Source organism: Sinohyriopsis cumingii, chromosome 1, assembly GCF_028554795.1.
Source record: "Sinohyriopsis cumingii isolate HCF-2022 chromosome 1, ASM2855479v2, whole genome shotgun sequence".
Taxonomy (NCBI): Eukaryota; Metazoa; Mollusca; class Bivalvia; order Unionida; family Unionidae; genus Sinohyriopsis; species Sinohyriopsis cumingii.
Window position 1 is genome coordinate 116,773,887 of NC_142961.1, and position 17,329 is coordinate 116,791,215.

Here is a 17,329-nt window from a genome sequence, read left to right on the forward strand (position 1 = left end):
TACAATTTACTGTGAGTGGGATATTGAATATAGATGTACAATAACAATTGTGTAAGGATGCAAAATTCTGCCGATCTGTGAAAAACGCATTAGCTTGGGGCCAGAAAACAATTAATTAGATTTATGGGGACAGGTGCTTGTTAAATCACTATACTGCAATGATTTCTAATGTCTGTGTCGCCAGAGGAAGTGATTCTTAATTAAACCTTCATTTACTTAGCCGTTAGATTACTTGAAAAGGGAAGGGTACCTTCGATTTTTTATCGGAACTGTCAGATTTGAAATTTCCCAGATCTGTTGTTTGAAATTCTATAAGTCAAGCTGACCACAATTTTGGTACCTAGTTATATAAGGCATTAAATATATTTGATCCTGACTGGTTAGACTCAACAAGGGGCATGTTTCCCACATGAATTTCTGGGCTTTAAATTGCCCCAATCTACATGTACAATCACAATTTACTGTGAATGAGGTACTGAATCTAGATGTATCACAATGTACTGTGAGTGGGGTATTTAATTTTGATGTACAATCACAATATACTGTGAGTGGGGTATTTAATCATGATGTACAATCACAATGTACTGTGAGTGGGGTATTTAATCATGATGTACAATCACAATGTACTGTGAGTGGGTATTGAATTTAGATGTACAATCACAATGTACTGTTAGTGGGGTATTGAATTTAGATGTACAATCACAATTTACAACACAAGAAAGAAAAAACAAATTCTGCAGAATACTTTCTCTTACCTGCTCTGCATGGGTACATGCCAAATACCTCATAGTCACTGGAGTGTGACAAGTAAGTCACTGTGACCTACTTTTGTCCATGGTGAGTTGCACCATATAAGGGCAAAGCCCATCACATTTCATTACCACATACAACAAATGCAGAGAATTGGAACTAATGCAAAAAATAACATGTTGAAACCTATTTTGCCAATAATAATGTCAACTTTGTCAGAAAAGTCATATATATGTCTCTCATATGTTACTTATGCGCAAGCATGAAAAAGGCTACAGTGAACGGGACGCTAAGGCAGTCCCTGTAGTATCTTGCCCTGGTTTGGGCTTTCATTCCTGCCATTTTCTCAACCCTGAATGACCAGTTACAAATGCCCTTGCGTGATGGAAAACCGATAATCTGTGCTATCAACACATACTCGAATTATATAGGTATCTTTCATTCACAAGAATTCAGGTAAAACATCAAGAGACAAAGAATAATGTCAGCCCAAAACGCATTCTCTCATTAAATGGTTACAAAATAGGACTGACAACTTAGAATTGTCTGGCTTAGCCTAAAACAAAAGTCAACTTTAACCATGTAAAGAATCAAGCCTGGAGAAACCATATGTGATCTGTTTCATCTTAGCAACGGAAAGGGCGCCCATCAAGAGGAAAGGGCACCCATTAAGACCTCTTGGCTACTTTCTCTCATATAGTGTGATAATACAGTCTTCATCTAATGAGCTCCTACCATTCAATTTGGTACCATTTTAACTTTAAGGCTAGACACAGATGAAAATGAAGACAATATTCACTTACTGGACAACGTCAACTTACTGGCTGCTTTCAATTTCATTAACATATCCCTAGGAAAAATATATTTTCACATAAACCACTTTTTCCAATAATTTAATTCAGTGCCTCCTACCAGACAGACGTTAATTTCTTGTGATATTCAAGTCATCGCTGAAATTTGCATGACATGTCATTTTCAAGGCTCCAAAACATCAATAATGTGGCAGAGATGTGTAGTCATAATGACCGAAGATAGGTTCTAGCCATTTTCTACTGATAGTTCTTTCATGGACGTAATCATTCTCAGTCTGCAAAAATAAACTGATGCCCCAACTTTCATATTTGATTTACCCTAACTTTTTGGAGAGTGGTGCCGCAGTTGAACACATACTTCTTAGGAGACCAGATTTGTCGGCTTTTTGGACAGCTGATGAAGGTAAGATTTCTGGACACAAATAATAAAATCAAGGGTTCAGCTTATAGCTTATGGTTTTATTGTGATGTAGCTTTCTGTTAAAGCAGTGGAGACTGGAAACTTTAAAATATCATAATCCAAAAGTTAACTTTAGGTACCGTATTTATTCCAATTTAGGAATAACTCGTTTCAAATTTGGGAGCACCTGTATTAAATAAGATTTAAAAGATTTCAATTTGGAAGAGGGGGTAGGGGTCCAAAATTAGAGGTTTCTGTTTACTGAGATATAAGATGGCGTTGTTGTTCTTCTTGTTTGGAGTTTACTGCCATTTCTCACCCACCCACACTAACCAATTCCAAGATTCGAACCCATGTGAGCAGGGGTTTGTTGGCAGAGTACAGTAAGCACTTTAGGCCAATAAGTCACCTGAGGTGCAAAAATGATAACTACATGACTGCATGTACATATATTACTTTGTTGTTATGAGTGTGGTTATTTGTTGAATATGTGTAAAACAATGCTATCCAAGATTCCTGTCTCCACACTATGATAACAATACCTACTCTACTTCATGCTAAGTAACTTCGGCACTGGATTATGTATGCTTTTATTTCAAGGATATTTAATTACCATTTGTTCCTCGGTAAAGTGTTACTGGCGGTTGCTATCACTTCAAGCTGTCAAGTAACCATGTACAAAGCACCTTCACAGAAACCACATAACCAGATTTCTGATCAGCACAAACATTTTAGAACTGCTGATTTCATACTAAAATGTCCGGTACCGAAAACTTTTAAAAATTTGGCAGTGCTTACCTAAAAGGAAATGTTAACAAGTTCAAACAAAATGACGATAACTCTGAGTGGCTCATAAATTAGAATAAATACAGTATATTGTATAATATATACAGTAACTGCTGTAGTAAATATAATTTTAAACAACATTAACAAAACTAAAATATTAATGTTGATTCAGCTGCAAGGGTCTTTGAAGGTGGAACAATAAACCATGGTATATCAATTAGATACATACTGTACCAAGGTACGAGCTACATTTAACAATATAGATGATAAAAAACTTTCAAAAACTTAACAGTCTCTTTAACTGATGCTACCTGTTTTCATCAGAAAAGAGAGACCTAAGTTTTGTTTTTGATATGTCAGACACGAAAAGGATAAAACTTTCTTCTTTGTTACCGTCTGTACTCGCTTATAAGATGAATCCAACTGCAAACTGCATAGACCCAGAGCTGCCACCACATAATGTACCAGAACATCTGGGTCTGCAGTTTGTAAAGTAATCAGTAAAATATACAAGACAGACCCTGATCTCTAGGCACATTATGTGACTGCAGCTCAGGATCTTTGTTATTTGCAGTGTGACTCGACTTACAAGCAAATATAGATGGTAAAATGTTTTATTTACACAAGTCCCTTTACTACATGTTGGAATTTAAACTACAGATGGAGCTTGTTTATATGACTCTTCAGCACACATTAAAAACGTATTTACATTTTAATGGGAGTTTGGATGAACAAATCAAACCAGAGTCATGTATGGCTTATGTATTTCTGGGAAAATGAATGTCTCCCAATTAAAAACTGATATTTAAAGATAGTCTGAAACATTACTTTTGGAAATATCTGGTAGATTCAGATAAGATAGTGTTTATCAATAAAATAGGTCCATTTCATGACTTTTTAAAACAGTTTACAAAGTGGGTGCCCATCTCTTATCATGAAAATGAGATCGTATGTAATGAATATATATGGGACTGGACATGGTCTTATTCAATGACTGCCTCAATGATAATCCATTGTTTCAAATTTCTTGGTTTGCTAACCCCACTAAACCTGCCATTTTAAAAGTCAGTAGTCAGATTGGTGGGTTTCTTTTCCCCTGGTGCATGATTTAGAACTTTTCAAATTTGATTTATGCAAAAACTTTGCTGGAATCACTAGAACAAAGTCACTTTCTATAATCTGGCTGGGTTGATCAATTATCCAAGTACAGCAATCGAAAGAATGCATTTAGGATGGGCCCTTGGGCCTTTACTTGTTCTTAATATTCTCTCTCAAACGAGTCAAAATCTGTAAATTCTTTTGGGAGCCATGTATACAAGGAGCGCAGTGGTTCACATGCTTGATTCACAACAGTGAAATGTATGTCAATTCCAGCTAAAACCTGTCCAGGTCAGCTGTTGTGCTGTTTCCCTGGGCAAAATACTATGCTTACCTTGGTACTAAATAGTCTTTCATGTGCTGAAATTTTCATAAACATCAGGAATCAAATTCTCCTTTTGCTTTTCTAACAGCCAATTTTATTGCAAAAGCTCATAGTGTGAAAGCAATGCATAACGGAACAAAATATTTGCAATATGAATTAATCAGGGTGAGTATGTGTCAGGTGGTTTATAAATATTTCCAATAATATTTTAAAGTGACATGTCCATATTCATATCACATGATGGTCAGCCATTATAGGAATGATATCTCAGAACACTCAGTACTATAGAAACTGTACAGTGGAATGCATTTACTGTAAATTTAATTTATCTGCCTAAATATCTGAAACTAAAAGCGCATCACTGTGAGACAATGCAATCGTTACATCCTCTGCTTTTCTGTATAGTCAAGAACAAAATCTCAGATATAATTCACTGCAAATGCATACTGAACAAAGTCATATTCCGAACACTGTCAAACATTTCTGTCAAATGTAGAGTACTCCGTCTTCAAATTATCATCCCCAAAATATAAACAATATATCTCGAAATTCTTTATTAGTTTCATGTACATTTCTCACCTTTTTTTAATTCAAATTAAAGGTCTAAATCAGGGATGCTGGTTAACAGGAAGACATCGCTTGCATGCAACTCCAGGAACAAGATGATGAGTTTTTAACAAGAGGCCCAAGTAAGCCTCGTATTGCTCATGGCCTACTAACTTAACTAACCATTTCACAAAGCAGGCTTATGTACAGGTAGCATTGCAAGAGCGTAACATCCATCAATATCTCCCAAACTTTATATCATGTTGATTTAATACATTTTTCTCTAGTTTGATACAATTTATTTTCAAACAATGATCAATCAAAATTCATGTTCTCCTGCACATAATTTAATTCTACCAAGATAATGATGATATCAACCAGTTTACAAAGTTTAATTGAAACTGGATGAGAAATATAGTGTACTGTCTCTACAGGTTGTAGAGCCACAATTCAGGGAACCAGATGCAAGATTATCACATTAATATGGAGGCCCTGGGTGGCAGTGGTCTAAAGTGATCAACTTTATGCTGCCATCTCACCTCTGCATGGGTTCAAGTTTCAGGCTCAGCCAACACGTGTATGCAAGAAAGCTTGTCAGTAACATCCCTTGTGTCAGTGGTTCTTCCCAGGGTTTTCCCAGGTTCTTCCTCCCTCAGTTATACTGGCCACCATGTGTAGCCTATCATGCTCTGAAAAATGGCATTAAACCCAAAGCAACAACTCAATAATATCCACAGGTCTCACTTATTATATAACCTAAGAGAATGATGAGGTAAGCAGACTGAATTACAAGTTCAGCATATTGGCTACAGAATTACTTCATAAATACATGTATACATTGATTTTGCTTATTATCAAACTCATCCAACATCTTGTCAATACAAGACGACGTAACAAGTTTTATCATATCTGATAATAAGTATATATACAAGAGTTTCCACAGTCATTGTTTTATGTGAATCTCAGTCAGAACCATACCAAATGCAGATTTTAATGGTGCAAGCCCATTTAACGAGTTTGATCAAAATTCCATCAAATATACGGTCTCCTGAGTGGCAATATTATCAACCTATCAGATGCAAGATCACCTTATAATTAATTATGTATACGTTTTGCTCATGACATGCCTCATCAGCCTATTAACCTGAAGCTTAATTACAATCAGGTCAAAAACAATGTCTCTTGAATGTTAAGAAACTCAGACAAACAGATGAAAGACCACCTCATTAGTATGTGCTGAATTTACTCATAACATGTAATAGTTCAAACATTTTGAACACATTTGGTTGCAGCATATTTTGTCATGGTCAGCATGACATGTAATCATTAAGTCTGACGTATGGGCTACACTCACCATAAAGTGCTGCCTGTGAATGATTTGTGCTCTGTTTGGGGCTATGATTGGATTTTAATTAGGACCAGCCAGGATAATGGTTGAGAATAACTTTTAGGGTAAAGTAGACAAAAATGACAAATTAGAGACAATCCAGAGACAATCTGTGACACTGGAAATAAGTGTCCTAAAGTGAAATTTTCTAGACATGTTATTAACATAGCCAGAATATGGAGAATTATTCTTCCTTCGATGGACGTGTTACACATTTTGGTGGTTAGAGAAAGTTAATCCTAATTGGCTATGCTAAATGAGGGGTGTGTGTTTCCCAGACAAAATTCAAGGTTTTAAATAATTTCCCTCACGAAATTAGTCAGTCCAAGTTTTTTGCCAAAAGGGAAGTCTGATGGACTCCAGAGAAATTAACAAGTAATTTTTCTCATTAAATAAATCATCCATGGGACATGGGTCTGGAAGAAATTGAGAGACCTGGAACCAGAGACTAACTTGGCTGCATAGAAAGAATGAGTCTCGAAAGGGCACAAAGGTATTGTCTCAGTTATATACAATATGCTCACTGATGTAAGTTTATAATTATTTGTTGGATTTATTCATTTTAAATTCAAACCTCAAATTTCCTTGAGTTCAGAAAAAAAATCATCCCTTCATTGTCATGACTGTTCTATGATTCATGTATTGTAAGAATGTCATACAATATTTCATCAATATTTATTTGGATTTAGTGGCTTGTATGTAATAGAAATCGTTCAATGAAATAATTTCATGCATTACTCTTTTACAAATTGTGAGAATTAATTGATCTGTCCTGAATCATATGTAGCATGTATGCTTAGAATTGATTTTACTACATCTGTCAATGAATCACTAGTCAGTAAGTAATATTGTTAAGACGAGATATGAAGTCCAGTATTACAGCTGTGTAATTAAGTAGTGTAATATCTTTTGTGCAATTAAGTTCTGTTTTTCAGTTTTTGACAAATTTTATTTTAAAGTTTTTCTATTTTTTTTAAACACTTTCAGAAAATGTATGCTTTTATATCTGTATTGGGTGAATGAGAAAAATTCTAAAGCTCAAATGACAACCAGTCTCAAGAATGATACGATATTCTACTATTCAGGAATTTATGACAAGACCATTTCTTCTTTTTTAACTGCGAGTGTTGAAATCCTTTCGAAAAATTTCTCCGTGATACGATTTTCAAACTAGCCACTGGAGTGACCATAGAGAATATAAGACAGGTGCATCTACATGTGTGTGTGTGTGTCATTTGGATTTTGAACTTAGCTTTAACAATTTTTAGGTCATATTGCGATGATGTCTGCAGTGCGGCAGTTTATAGTGATGTCTAGCACTGGATGCATCATGCTGTCGTTAAATGACTTCTTGAGTAAATGCCTTAGCAAATTTCGGTATTTCATGGTCTGTTTAAATAACTTGGACCATCAGTTCAATTTACTTTTCCATGTGTAAACAACAACGTAATTTGTTTTGCAACAAAAAACCCAAACGTAATGATTTATCAACTAGTGTTCATGTTAAAAATGTTCATGAGTATGATGAGGGTTCTGTGTGCCATCCAAAATCAAACAAAGACGGAAATACTGTAAAATCAAATGAACTGGTTGAGTGTAATCCGTGTTTACCTAATTTTGGATAGAATTATCAACAGATATTGGGATCTTTTACAGTTACCTTGTAAGTGAAGGGTTAAATTTCTCAAAAAGATCCAAACCTACGCTTGCTTACAGTCATACTAAGACTCTCAAAGATTTCTGTGTTTGTTCTAAATTAATAAAGAAACCATTTAGATATGGTTCATTGTGTAAAGGTAACAGACAATGTTCGTGTTGTTCTTTCATGAACAAAGATATGTAGCAGTAATACTAAAAATAATTTAAGATATATCATAATACTAACTGTGCAATAGCAGATTTTATTTATTTCATAAACTTGTGAAAAATGTGCATACAATATGTTTGACAAACTCATCAGCAACTAGCTAAACACATGCATAACAAAAGGATTCAACATTAATAGCTTTGTTGATCGTTCTTTTTCATCTCATTTTGCCTCAAAATTTAATAACAATTTGAATAGGTTGCAATATATTCATTTATGCCATCTGACATTTCTAATTCTGAACTTCTGTTCACGAAAACATATTGGATTCATTGTTTGGATCCTAGCAATGCAGAAGGTTTAAACTCATAGATAATAAATAAATGTGACCAATAAATTCATAATATTTAATAAATTCTGCATATATAAAGGGAAATAAAACAAGCTGTTTCTTTATATACATGTAAGTATTTTAATATGAATTTGATGAAGAAAATCTTGGAATTTCTTCAAGAATGCAATTTTATAATACAGAAAAATTTGACCCTATATTTAAGGATTTTACTTTTATATAAGGTTTACTTTTTATATCTCTAAAGAATTTTAACATCTTTATCTATTACCTTTTTTTCTGATTGGAATATGTATATGTCTAAAATTGTTTGGATGGGTTTATCTTCCCTAAATATATTAGCAACACTTAGCTCTAACTGAATCAGATCATCTGTGATTTAGCACAAGTTATTTCTTATCTTCCAAAGCCATCTGAGGGTTTGCCATGGAACATTCCACACAAGGTCTAGTTCCTTCTAAATGAAAATGGTACCTCTTGGACATCCACTATGGCTACCTCAACAGCCATCTTGAAAATCTTGTCACTATTATTCCACCTGATTGGATGGTCATTTCAGCATGGGGTTTTCATGAAAAATACTTCTTAATTTGTCTGATTGGTCCTTAATGTAAACAATGCAGATCTAACATACAGTATGGCTACAACAGTAGCCATCTTAAAGATGTTGTTATCATTAATCTGCCTGATTGCATGCATGCACCTACACACACATACAAACACACACACATAGGTCATTTTCCAATTTTCCCACAAGTGTAAGGAATCAGAGGACAACCCATTACTGTGCCTACCTATATAGGTAGGTCATACACTGTATCATCAAAATGAAAATAGTTATTTTCAGGCACAAGTGATGTTAAATCAAAATTTTACTGGATTTTACATGCACTGTCTTCTTTATTAAAGAAGTACATATGTGTACAAGCCTCAACACCATCAGTGTGTGCGATATTTGTATTGAGAAAAGTTACATCAAGTGTAACCATGAAAGATCTGTCTGATAAATTCTGAAGTGATTTCAATTTACTAATATCTGGAGTGACATACGAAAAAAAGAGAGATTTATTATAAGTTGTAAAATCTGATTAACACTTTTTGATATATTAACAGTATGCAAGCTAAATGCAGAAATTACAAACATACCAGGGTAGCATATATGTAGTTATTTTTATTATAAACCTTGTGTATTGGGGTACAATGTAAACTGAGGAGTGCATCTTGTTTGTGGGAAGATGTCAAATTCATTGTCAAAGCTGATTCTGGATATTTCATACTGACATTTCATTGCTTTAGTTTCCTGATAAAGATTATCAGAAAGATTTCTATCTCGTTAATGTAATCCTCCTTATTTATTATTAATTTAGTGCTAAACTTGTCGGCATTTTTAATAATAATTCCTTCATCTTGCAATAATCTAAGTTGTTGTTGTTGTTGTTGTTGTTGTAGGGTTTAACGCCATTTTTCAGCACACGATAGGCTATACATGTACATGGCAGCCAGTATTAATGGTGGAGGAAGAACCAAGGGAAAACCACGGAAAGAACCACCGACCCACGTGAAGCTACTGGCAAGGTGTCTCACAGTGAAAATGAGGATACTTTTATAACAAGGGCTTATTCTGTACAACAGACTTTCATCTCGGGATCTGTGGATAAAATTACTCCTTCAATCCTAATCTTCTATTTATAAATTTTATAAGCTTCTTTTATAATAAACCTTTAACCCAAAAATATTTACCAAGAATTTGATCTGATTAAGTTTAAAACTATTTCCTTCCCTCTTTTTGAATATCTTTTTTTGTAATTTCTTGTTTTCTCCATTTGTGTTTTGTCTTGTATCCAAATGAATCATCTGTTGTTTATTTTGTCCATGTTTTTGTGTTTTTCTGTAGACCTTTTCTGTATGGCTGTAAAGTTTGTTTTTTCCCATTCTTGACGGTTTCTGGCACATCCATGTATTTAGTTTCTTGGCGCCTGATGCTTTTACATTTGTGGGGTTGACCATGTACTGGAATATTGATTCAGTTGTGTTGCCGAGGATGCATGGTGCTGATTAAAAGGCATAGTTTTAAAAATATAAAAATAACAATTGCACAAAAGTAAAGAGGGTTCAGGTAGAGTGAAACATTAATAATAATTCATTCCTGAGCCATTTAGATGCAGTCTGCACCTTGAGAATAAAGCAGAGTTCATTTTAATGAACACCAAAGTTCAGCATTGCTTATCGTCTAGCTCAATTACTTTTGCCTAATTTGTCCTCCTTTTTTTTATGCTAGAACATGTCACAAAGAAGCCATCTTTTTTTTTAACACAGGAACCTGGTGTAAATTTGATACTAAAATGGATAAAATTTATGAATATAACATGTTGTGGTTTTAAACCTAGCCCTCGATTTCTTCATGATATTTGAATTTATAATGATGCTTTTCTGTAATTCACGCATCATTTTGATATGGAGAAGTTCTATCCTTCAACAAGCTGTCACTCATCATATTGAGTCAGACCTCTATGAAGCTGAGAGACAAAGAATGACAAAATACCTTACATTTTTGTCTGGTCAGACAGTGTCAGATTTGCCCAAGGTCACTGCTATTTTCCAGTATGAAACTTTGTTAATTCATTGTCACACCAACATGAAGATGTCAGCAATTATTTCTGTGTGTATGCGGAGTTTTCAGAAGAAGAAAAGAAAATAACATTACTAAAATACGTTCAAAATCAGTATTTCATGTGTCTCAGCCAACTCCCACCAACATTCACATAGTGCATGCCACTGTAATATATGATTTATTTAAAAAACACAAGATGATAATATACCAACTGACTGGTCAAATTTTTACTGGGACAAAACCTATAAACATTCAAAATCTTTAGGTCAAACAGCAATCTTCTCTGTTAAAGCCCCTGAGTAACTCGCTAGAATGGAGACTTTACTGAACTGGATTGCTTGATGGAAATTGAGATGGTTGGAATTCTTCTTTGCAATGCGTATTATTGACATTGTTCTTGAAAAGAGTAATTATATACTTATAGAAATATTTGTTGGCATCTTTGCTTTGGTCTGAAAATGCATTTATAAGGCTGCACAGTCTTGAAGATACTAGTGATCAGGGGTGAGTGTAATTTTGTCTGACCAGTGATTTGGCTGAGTGTAATGGTGCCTGACCAGTGATCTGGGGTGAGTGTAATGGTGTCTGACCAAAGATTTGGCTGAGCATAATGGTGTTGGACCAGTGATCTGAGATTAGTGCAATGGTGTCTCTCCAGTGACCTGGGTGAGCATAATTGTATCTGAACAGTGATCTGGGGGAAGTATAATGGTGTCTGACCAGTGATATGGGGTGAGTGTTACGGTATCTGACCAGTGATCTGGGGTAAGTGTAATGGTATCTGACCAGTGATCTGGGGGGAGTGTAATAGTGTCTGACCAGTCATAAGGGGGAGTGTAATGGTGTCTGACCACTGATTTGGCTGAGTGTAATGGTGTCTGACCAGATGAAAATCACAAACTTTTGACATTGTCTCTTGACATTTAGCTCATCAAAATGTGTGACAGCTCACTGAAAAGGGAAATTTCTACATACATATAATAAAATCACAATAGAAGGCTATGTGTGCAACTGCAATTTCATGAGTTACAAACATTGTCCCTTTTTATATATTTATCTAAGCAACCTTAATTTAGAACATGATATTTTCATGATTATGACCCATTTTGCACTAAGCTTGGGTCAGCTACCTGTGGTTCTTTAGCAAGAGTCTAAGCAATGTAATGAAAAAGTGTCTCTACTGCATCAAGTTAGAACAGGGACAAGTAACTGTGTCAACTCACTTGTCCCTGGGACAAGTGCTGGGAAATGATTTTCTTGAACCCTCATACATACAGTAACAAAGGAAAAGTTCTATGTTTTTAAAAAAGGGTCTCTCTCTCTCTCTATCTCTCTCTTTCTCTCTCTCTCTTATTGACATGTGTTCTCAGTTTATCAGTTTATATTTCTACAATGATCGTCATCAGCATGGATTTGTCCAAAATATAATTTGTTTTTTGTACTTTAATAAAATCAGTGTAAATGGTGTTTCAGTTATCACCCTATTTCATATCTTGGATTGAAAAAAAAACATATCTAAATCGGAATCGTCTGGAAAATACCCACAGAAAATGTGACACAAGTAATGAACTCGCATTTGATGTGCATTTACATTGCCAAGTCACTTCCATACATGAACTTTCATCTTGTTTATATCCTCCCCGCATATGAAAAAGTTGCAACATACAAAAAAAAGTTGTTTTATGTCTGGTACATTTTCTTTTTCCTCCATTAAGTTAACTGACATAAAATTTTACTCACCTACTTTTGACTTATCATATCACTGCTTAATGATACTACAAGGGCAAACTCCCAAGGTTAAACCTGGCTTCTTACTCTATACAAAAAATTTGGGTCAAGACCATGCTTTAACTTGACTGTAAGCAATAATGTCAGCTTTTATAAAATGGTGATCAATTTATCAAATCTCTTCTAAAGGGTACTAACTTCTTTACTTGTTTAGCCAGGAATAATGAGACCCAAGATGGTCTTGGATTGTCATTCAGGTGGTTCACGAGTCAGGTTTGGTTTGATTTAGTTTGGTTTGGTTTTGTGGGGTTTAATGCCATTTTTTAGCACATGATAGGCTATACATGGTGGCTAGAATATCTGGTGCGAGGAAGAACCCAGGAAGACCCAAGAAAGAACTAATGACCCATGTGGAGCTACTGGTAAGTTTTCTCACATACCCAGGTTGGTCAAATCAAGACTCAAATTCATGCAGACTAAAGTGAGATGTGAGAGTTATTGGTAAAGGTCAATTACATTAGACCACTTGACCACCCTATGCCCCGTTCTTGAACCAGGTGCATGTGAAACAATACCACCCAACCTCTCCTATATCTTCCGCATGATGGGTGCAACTGTCCATTTTTTTTACTGATACCTGTATCTTGAAATTTGTTTATGGCATTTTTATTCCACATATTTTGGCAAGTATATAAAAAATATTGAGTTATATAACATTTAAAATCATTATATGGAAGCTTCCACTCAGAAATGGGTGAGTTATGTTTAAAAACAATTTGACTGGGCAGCCAAAAGTAAAGTAAAGCTTGACCTACAGATCATGTCAACACCTGATCTACAGATCATGGTAATGCTTGATCTACAGATCATGTTAATGCTTGATCTACAGATCATGTTAATGCTTGATCTACAGATCATGTCAATGCCTGATCTAAAGATCATGTTAATGTATTATCTACATACCTACAATGTCAATACTTGATCTACTGATCAAGTTAACACTTGATCAACAGATCATGTTAATGCTTAATCAAAAGATCCTGTTAACACTTGATCTACAGATCATGTCAATGCCTGATCTACAGATCATGTTAATGCTTGATCTACTGATCATGTTAACACTTGATCTACAGATCATGTCAATGCCTGATCTAAAGATCATGTTAACACTTTATCTACATACAATGTCAATGCTTGATGTACAGATCGTGTTAATGCTTGATCTAAGATCAGGCTGCAAAATCAAGAGGTAACTTTACAGATATATTGCAGACGAGCAATTGGATGTTTCATTATTTATCTAGTTTTTTTTATAAGAATTTTGCCAACTGTATTTGTTGTGATTGTAAGTGGCAGAAATCTGGTTTCCAGTATTTGGGGGTAACATTTCTGCTAATAAATGCAGGACTAATTCATACGACACAATGCAATTGTCATGCTATACAATCGCTGCCACTAGCCAATAAACGGAGATAGATGTACATTTTATCTTTGTTTCATACAAGTTATCTACCACTTTCATTTGTTGAAATATAAGTCTGTTCATGCAGTTCTCATACAAAATCTGGCCCATTTAGAAACTTCAAATCAATACCCACCCTCACCCCATCCCCTTCCAAAAATGTCAGGTCATTAGGAGGAGTGGTGATAATAAGACTGCATGGTGGCTACAATGGTGGCCATACTGGATGTCAGATTGGCACCATTTTAATTTAGGACTAATTAGACACCATAAAAAGGTTTTTAGTGAAAACCCTTTGTTGATACAACCATGCATTCAGGAGGAGCAGTGATAACAAAATATTCAAGATGGTTGCTGTGGTGGTCATAATGGATGTCTAAGCAGCATCGTTTCATTTGGTAACGCTCTGGCATCATAAAATGTCTTTTAATGAAAATTCCACATTGATATGACCATCTATGAAGGAATTGTAGCAATAACAAGATTCTGAAGATGGCTGAACAACACCATTTTCAATTGGGACTGACTAGACCCTAGAATAAATATGTGTCTCAAGTTCCATGGCAATCCTCCAAGCAGTCTATGACCACTAGAGATAACAATGAATGCCAAAGGATGTGTCCATTTTACTACAATGTGGCATTCAGCATTGTACTTTAGTGTGAGAACAATTTATGTAAAAATTCTGCAGACACTAGTTCCATAAAAACAATACCAAGAATGCAGATCGTGGCACATTAAACGCCCTCCCCATGCTTAATTGACCTCCATGTAGATAACCTAAATATCTGTACGGAAACCATTACTATTCTGTAAGTCATTGGCCTTGATCTTTGACCTTTTACCTATTAAGTCCAAAATCGATAGGCTTCTTTCTTCCCACAAGTGTGAGTTACTCACAAAGTTCAGTTCATGTCTGTATACAAAAGATTTTAATTCTTCAGCAAATGACCTTGAGCTTTTGAACCCAAAATCAATAGATATTTCCTTACCCGAAGTGCAAGCCATCCACAAAGTTTGGTAACTGCAGATACGGGAGAACTCAAAAACTTTGCAGAAACCATTTATTTTCTTTCACTCACAGTGACCTGGACTTTTGACCTTTTGGCCCTGAAAGTTCTTCCTTACCCAAAGTGCAAGCCATCCTTAAAGTCTATTAACTGTTTCTAGTGGAAAAATTGAGTTGTTGTGCAGTAACCATTTTTTCTTTCAGTCACAGTGACAACAAGTTTTGACCTTTTGACTCCAAAATCGAGAAAGTTCTTCCTTACCCCAAGTGCAAGTTATCCACAACATTTTTAACTGTAGATGGTGAATAACATGGTTACTGTGCAGAAACCAATGTTCTACTTTCACTTGCAATGATCTTGACCTTTTGAGCCCAAAATCAAGAGTGTTTTTCCTTAAACAAAGTGCAAGCCATCCACAAAATTGGTTAACTGTTGATGGTGGGGTACTCAAGTTATTGTACAGATATGAAACTTGGCAACAGATAGATGGATGAACAGAACACTCACTCTGCCCTATGGGCCAGCATATAATTTAAAAACCTACCTTTTAATCACTTCATCAAATCAGTTACCTTCAAAAGGACATTTTCTGAAATTAAATGAACAACAGTGTTATGAAAGTTATACAAGATGTTTACCACAACACTAACTGGACAAATCATTTATTGATCAATAATAAAAGATGTGCATGGATATAAATTTTCTTTAAAATACTTATTCACAGTTAAACAAGACTACCACAACTGATACATGATCAGTACATCTCATGACCCTTTGCTCACAAATAACCTTGAAGCAAATGATCTGGCTACTTTATTATAAGGTACAGACCTAAATAAAGCCTAATTAAAATATCTGAAGGGATTAGACAGTGACAGCCTGGAGAAGGAAACTAGCTACTGACTTTCATCCTCCCTTGTTGTGACCTTGACCTTGATGGCAAGGGGTAGGACACTTTATATACAATGCTATAGTTTCATAAAAAAATATCTGAGTTTCATTTCCCCTTGCTGTGGCCTTGACCTTAAGTTAGTGGGCTTTTATGGTATGCTCTTTCTATATATGTACAAGTGACTGATGTATCTGTAGAATATATTGTACAAAATGTACACTCTGGACAAGAATACAAGTCAAAGAATTACATTTACCGTTGCTGTGACATTGTCCTTGTAGCAGGGGAGCGGATTTATGGTTACCTGACATGCTATCTAGTCCTGATATACAACTGGGACAAGTTTAACGAATAAATAAATGCTAATGGATGGACAGACATGCTTTACCATAGAAAAAGGTTTAAATTAATTCATTAAATTTTGTATTCTTTTATTTTATACTTCATTCCTGTTTTTCATCATTCTTTCTTAAATTCATAATTTATTCTTTCATTAATTCAAGGCCTGTAACCTGATCAAAGAGACAATCAAGACCACTGTTTGATCAAAGAGACCATCAAGACCACTGTTTGATCAAAGAGACCATCAATACCACTGTCTCATAAAAGAGACCATCAGGACCACTGTTTGATCAGAGACCATCAGGACCACTGTTTGATCAAAGACACCATCAAGACCACTGTGTGATCAAAGAGACCATCAAGACACCCACTACTGCTAGTAAGTGCTTTTTATTCATAATTTGAAGCAGGCAAGCAAACTACCATATATACTTGCTTATAAGTCTAGCCAAATTGGAAATTATCATACATACTTGCTTATAAGTTGAGCAAAATTGCAAACTGTACAAACTCTGATCTTCTGTCCCATAACGCACCAACAGTTCTGGGTCTGTAGAGTTTGTTATGAACACTCAGTAGAACAAACAACATAGACTGGCACACTGTACAACAGAAGATCAGGGTCTATGTTGTTTGCAGTTGGAATCAAATGTATAAGCAAGTAAGTATGGTAATTTGGAGATTCTGCTAAAACCTGCTGGCATAAAATGCTATTAGAATTACAGCTTGATTTTACTTTGATCCTATACATATTAAAAAAACTCACAAGCAACTTACCAAAACTTTAAAGGATTAACACAGTGGTCGATACTTACAAAACAAAGTTTAAAGGTAAATAACTCTTTAATTTAATGGATCATGATTTTAATATAGGTCTAAATTATGTCTCATGTAATTTCCTCAAATTATATTAATTATAGATTTCATCAGAATGTGTCAATAAGTCTCATATCTTACTTTACTTGCTTTGATACTATATGTTTGTTGTCTTACATCGAGTCAATATAGTGGGCAGAAAGTA

At 35.0% G+C, this 17,329-nt stretch overlaps 1 protein-coding gene across 2 annotated transcripts in view; it reads right to left on the bottom strand.

Annotated features, from left to right (window-relative positions):
• The window catches only part of LOC149807712 (caspase activity and apoptosis inhibitor 1-like), a 325,008-nt gene that overhangs the window by 231,085 nt on the left and 76,594 nt on the right, over positions 1 to 17,329 (bottom strand). For both annotated transcript variants that reach the window (XM_089969669.1, XM_089969649.1), the window contains exon 2: positions 15,619 to 15,663. The gene's annotated coding sequence lies outside the window, so the exon portion shown is untranslated. The remainder of the gene's footprint in view (positions 1 to 15,618; positions 15,664 to 17,329) is intronic.